We start from the raw sequence: 6000 nt of genomic DNA, 5'->3' as shown, positions 1-6000 counted from the left end.
AGCTGCTGGGGATAAAGTCAGGAGCTGTCTGCTCCGAGGGTTCCCCACCCCCCACTCCACCCCTACCCCTTCTAAGTCCATTCACTGCTACACTTGCCACATACCGCGGTGAAAGACAACTCCACTCCACCAATGGCACATCATCATATCGCTTTCCATTTTTCTTAATCACCTTATTCCTTTGCTCTTCCAAAGTTTAGGATAAATTATTTAACAAGTCTCCAGGGGTTGACTTTATGAGAATTTAAAGCCAGCGCCCATCTGCTATAGGTTAGGGTGAGCCAAACGCTGAAAGTTAATCCTTCTTGTTCCACGCTGGAAAACACCCAGCCCTATACACACGTGTGCACACGTGGGCAATCACAAACCCACACACCCAGCAATAGCACCTCCCAAACCACATGGCCCAGGCAGTAAAACATCAAGGCTTGAGTGGCCATTCTCAAAGCCAATAAAAACTTCGCTGTGTGCCCTCATATAGTTGAGCTTGTGCTAGTGAGGGTTCTCCATGTGCTGTCTCTGTGGCTGAGATACTACTGTGTCTTTCAGACAAAGGCATAGGTCTTATTTAGACATTTAAACATTCAGATGCACCTATATCTGTCTGATACATGCAATGAATGTGTGGGATACTCGAGATGAAAGGGACTGTATATGAAACACACACCGACATCATATTACATAATTTTATAATTTATTAATTTCACATTTCATTTAATTTAAGGGTCGCAGATCAGCTAAAGCAATAGTTTCCAATCTTTTACAACAGAAGTGGCCTTGAAATGTAGTTGCATCGTATACCTACCAGATGACTTTTTGAACCAGCTCTCAGGTCCTTTATCTATAAAATGAGAATGAAAAGTAGTATCTATTTTATAATTTTAGCATGACAATGAAACAATATCAAATGGTGTCTTTGTGCAGATGATAAGTACTATTATTGTCTAAGAAAATAGGTTTTTGTTGTTGTTACTACTACTTTTATTCACCCCAAATGAATTTTATTTAGAAGTTTACCAGAAAACTGCATTTATGAATTAGTAGCAAATTTTCCTTCCTTATCTTTTGGTATTGAGACATATTAATATCACCCTATCAAAAATTCTTAACTGAGACATCAGTGTTTATATCTCCAGTAAGAGATGAAGGGCTTTTCTAATTAAGTTGCTCGGTCAGTCTTCTTGTCAATGGTATATAAACATTGGAATTGCTAAAAGATCTGAGATGATTTATGTAGAATGAGGTTAATGCAGTTTCTCCACTTTGCAGAAGAGGAAACAGATGTCCAGAGAGAAGGCTGGGCCTCAGGTCCCAAAGCAAAACAGAACCCAGGTCTGCAACGCTGACGGCTACTTCTGTCTACCTGAGCCTGTATCTAACTAAGAACCCATGGCCTTCTTTCAGAATACATATTAGTTGGTGTGTTTTTTACAGGCCAGATTCTAAATTAAAAATTGTAGTAGAAACTTTTTGGGCATGTTTCTTATAATTCACCTCCATCCCACACCCAGCCTTTTTGGGGAACTGTTTCTTCCTCCCATGTCCCAGCACAGCTCTTGATGCTCATGTCTGTAAGCTGAAGATCAACCCTTATCATAGGTCCAAGTTAGTCACCAAGCCCAGGTTGGGTCAGTAGGAACAGCTCTTCTTAGGCATAGGAAAAAAGGGGAGAGAGCTCATCCTTTCCTAGTGGGTAGACACCATTTACTGGCTATGTTTATTATGCTATTGTCCACAGAAGCAGAAGAAGTCATTGTGTAAAAAGAGAATAGAGAGCAGATGCATCATGAATAAGAGCTAAAAGAGGTTCATTAGAGCTTTTATCCCTCAGATTCTAGGTCACTTTGAGATCTGCTGCATGCTTGCCCTTGAGTTTTTTGGAAGCACTGTTGAATAATTCTTTCCTGGGTTAAGCTAGCGACTGATTTTCTAGCTCCCTGTGTGCCACAGAGATCATACCGCAGGAGATGGGCATGCTTAGGAGCCCATGCTGTACTGCCCACTAGAATAGTAGTACATCATCCCCTTGGAGAGGTATTTTCTCATCGTTAGTAATGGTTCCTCCATAGCTTGAAATCTCTTGAAGGCATATTCCTAGTCACGGTCTCTGGAGTTACCAGGCATACAGTTGCCTGTCAATCACTCCCATCCCTCCATGTCTACTCTCCCCCAGCTGCTGTGACATTTCCCATGTAACATGTGTAAGGATTTTCATCAGACCCTGACAGCCTTCTGCTCTTGTCTTTCCAGCTCCACCACCATTACCCTGGAGGTAATTTGGGCTTCCATGAAGGTCGAGCCTTCCCCTCCAGTAGAACACACTTTGCCCTCACTTGGCAGTCATGGCTTCAGCACCTGTGCATCTTTCATCACTCATCTGGGATCAAAACGCTTCCCCAGAAAACAAGATAGTGTCAAGAGAGGGGTCACAGTGCAGAAGAGAAGACACACCTGCTGCACATTTATTGCTGAAAGCATGAGAGGTCCATGCTGGGGATTCTGTCCAGTTGTAGGGCTTACTCAGAGGATAGGGAAAATGTATACTAACAATTACTAAACTAGATTGTGAAGCATGATATGGAAGTAAGTATATGTGCATAGAAACATTTTAAGAAATATTTTTCAGAAGTAAGCATCATTTTAACAAAACAGCTATATGACATGTGGGTGAATATATGTATTTTCACTCTAAAACATGTTTACTTATGCAGGAGCTAAGCAAGTATGTTAAAAGCTATGAGGAATACTTAGATTTTCACTCAGCAAATATTTCTTGGTTGCCTACTAAATGCTATTTAGTAACGCATAAAATGAGTGAAATTCCTTGTCATTATGGAGATTCTATGCCATGGGCATGAATGGAAATAGTAGCCATGGAAAACAGTAATAAAACTCCTGTCTGTGCAAATTCCTTTTCTAAAGTATTGTGCTAATGTCATTTTTATATATTATTTCATGTGTTCTACCAGAAGATAATCTCCGTATGTGAAGAGATACTTTTATCCATCATTCTATCTCTGGTGCCTGACATATAGTTGGTCTTAGTAAATATTTTTGATTAAGTAAGTGAATCCTCTCCCCATAAATTTTGTGAGTTTGATGTTATTACATCCATATATCAAAAAAATTGAGGTCTGAGAGGTTAAGTAGTGTGGCCTAAATCACATAGCATGAACAGCCAGAGTCAAACCCAAATAGTTCTCCAATATACAAAGATAGTGCTTTTTGCCCGTATCCGTGGAACTAAAATCTTAGAGCTCGGGTCATTCTTCCCTTGACTGCGCCTGGAGGGAGGAGTTGCAGCACTCTCTGCTCCTGGGAAGCTGCTATTTTTTGTGAACAAGATAATATGATCTTTGATAAAATTGTTAACTTTAAGTAACTCATATGTCCCAGACTCTATCAGCCCAGCCTGTGATTAACAAAGAGCTATGGTTAACACTAATAACCCAAAAGACTTCCTTTTTGCTCTTGCCGCAAGCTAGTCAGCATCTCCTCCCTTAAATAAAGCCAATTACCACTCCATTTACCCCACCTCTCTCTCTCTCTCTCTCTCTCTCTCTCTCTCTCTCACACACACACACACACACACACACACACACTTCTTGAAATTTTCAAAGATCCATTTATATAGATCTCAAACTGATCTGTGAGTTTTTAACAACTGCCGTGGGACATCCACAACTTTTATCTCTTTTTATTTCTTTGCTTTGTCAACAAGTACTGTGCAAGAGGCTGTTGGCAGCCATCACACTGTGGCTGTAGTCAGTGGTGCCTTTAGAAAAAAAAAAAAAAAAAAGCATCCAGGCAGCCAGTTTTCCCAAAGCTCGCAGGCCTGAGGGCCCAGACAAAGCTTGTTTGTGTGAAGAGCTCCGGAGAATGGCCCCAGAGCTCCCCGGGACTCTCTTGGAAGCAGCACGCTGGTGTCTGTGTCTCACAATGCCTCTCCTCCAAATCAAGCCGAAATGAACTCTTTCCCCGCATGCCCAAATTCAGGAAGAGGAAGCCTAGAGGTGGGGCGGTGCGGATGCGCACCATGTTCAGATAGCAGAGGACAGGAAGCATGGATGTGCTTTCCGGAAATCCGTGCTTCGCTGATACATTAAATTCAAAATAACGAAGTATCTGTATGGTGGTTTTGCTAAGCGATAGATCCTCTTGGATTCTCATCCCAAGAAGTGTGAGAAAATGCTAAACACAAACTCCTTACAATTGAAAAAATTCAACTCATGCTGCTTGGGGCAGGTAGTAGAAAACTGTCCATTAGTTTCAGTTTAAATGTGTGGTGGGTACAGCCTGGGGACCCCAGTGTCTGAAAAGCGAGGCCTGAGAGTCATTGGGGTATTATTTCCAGCTCAGAAGCTGCACCAGGGTGTTCCCCGGAACTCATCCCTTCATCTTGATGTGAAGTGGTCGGTCCCACAGTTCTAGGGGTCCTCACCCAGTTCCAGCCCTCTGAGACTCCCACTGAAGTTCGCAGGCCAGGCTTCAGAGAGCTGTGGGGTTAAAAGAGAATGTGTTAGGGAGGAAAATGCCAAGCGTGGAGGTTTATTAGGTGGTAATAAGTTTATAATACAGCTCAGGGCCTCGCTGTGGTCTGTATCTACAAGGGTGGCACTGTAATTAGAAGGAATTTAAAAGGGAACATTCCAAGCCAGGAATAATATAATTTTAGTCTTTTATCCAAGTATTTTGGTGCCTAGACACATGAGCTTATTAAACCCTGCAGACTCGCAGAATGGACCATAAGTATCACTCTGTCTCTCAGGCAATAAAAGGAGCTGTGGCCATGGAGTGCTATCTCTGGGCTCCCAGAGTTACCCGCCAGCCCAGTGGTCCTCCAGGGGTGGTCCTTGCTTCCCCGGTGGTCTGCAGTGGGCTTCCAGGGGTCTGTGGTTGGCCTCCTGGAGCAGTCATGCTTCTCAATAGCACTGTCTCTGCTTAAGCTCCAGGAGGGGTTTGTAATTTACTTGTGCTAGGCCTTCTGATAGTTTGCCAGATTTTTAAATACCATTCTTCTCGTTTCTGCTTGTGACACTGTCCATGCCCACCCAGTCCCTCATTTTTTTACGATGCTGACTCCTTGACACTGTTGGATGGCCTGAATGTTCTCTGGTCCTGTCAAAAGTAGTCCTTTACTCAAAAGTGTTGGAGTCTCCAGCTTCTCCTAGCTTTAGTTAACTCTGTGTATTCCACTGCGGTATTTCAGGCCGGGAACCGAGCACCGCACTGTTCAGATGTACTGGCGCACAAATCATCCCATATTGTAATAACACTCATTTTTCCCGAAGGGAAGTGTTGGTTGTCAAGATATCGCCCAGGTCATAATGCTGGCTGCTTAGTAAGGGGTTCAAAAGGGAAACCGAAAAACAGAAATTATCTTAGGTCAAGGTTTGTTATTTAACATTAAGATTTCCTTTAAGTGGAGAGAAAGAAAAAGGAACACTCACAGGCCCACCCAAATAGTTTATTAACATGCTCAGTATTTTGCTTTTGTTTTTGGCTGTTATTTCAAAGGCTTTTGAATGTATACACAGTCATGTTTTTGAAAAGAGTGAATTTGCAAAATTTTATATTTTTAACTGAAGCTTCTCTCTACTGGCTCAATTTTTCAGTAAGCTAAACTTAAATCTCAACAACCTCAGGATTACTGGAAACTTTTAGACTTTTTTTCCCTGACAATAAAATTCCACATCTGGTCTGACAAGCCTGGTGCCAAGTTTCAAGTTAATTCAATTTTGAAGGGACGAGCTATTATGATCAAGCAAAAAGGAAAACTGCCTTCTCACAGGACTACTTGGTAGCACTTTACCCACAGCTTGCTGCTAAAATGACAGGATAGCTCTGCCCAGCAACCAGGAACCTCAGAGTCCTGGTGCAGACCATTTTTCTAGAGAACAAGAATTGCTTTTTAATTCACTGGTCCACAGTGAGTTATAAGGCAGTGCTCAAATGTCTAGCCTTTTCCATTTATACGGTCTCAAAGTCTAGATGTCAGAC

This window comes from Chinchilla lanigera, unplaced genomic scaffold, assembly GCF_000276665.1.
Source record: "Chinchilla lanigera isolate Chin_1 unplaced genomic scaffold, ChiLan1.0 scaffold00024, whole genome shotgun sequence".
Lineage (NCBI taxonomy): Eukaryota > Metazoa > Chordata > Mammalia > Rodentia > Chinchillidae > Chinchilla > Chinchilla lanigera.
Note: the sequence above shows the minus strand (reverse complement) of the source record.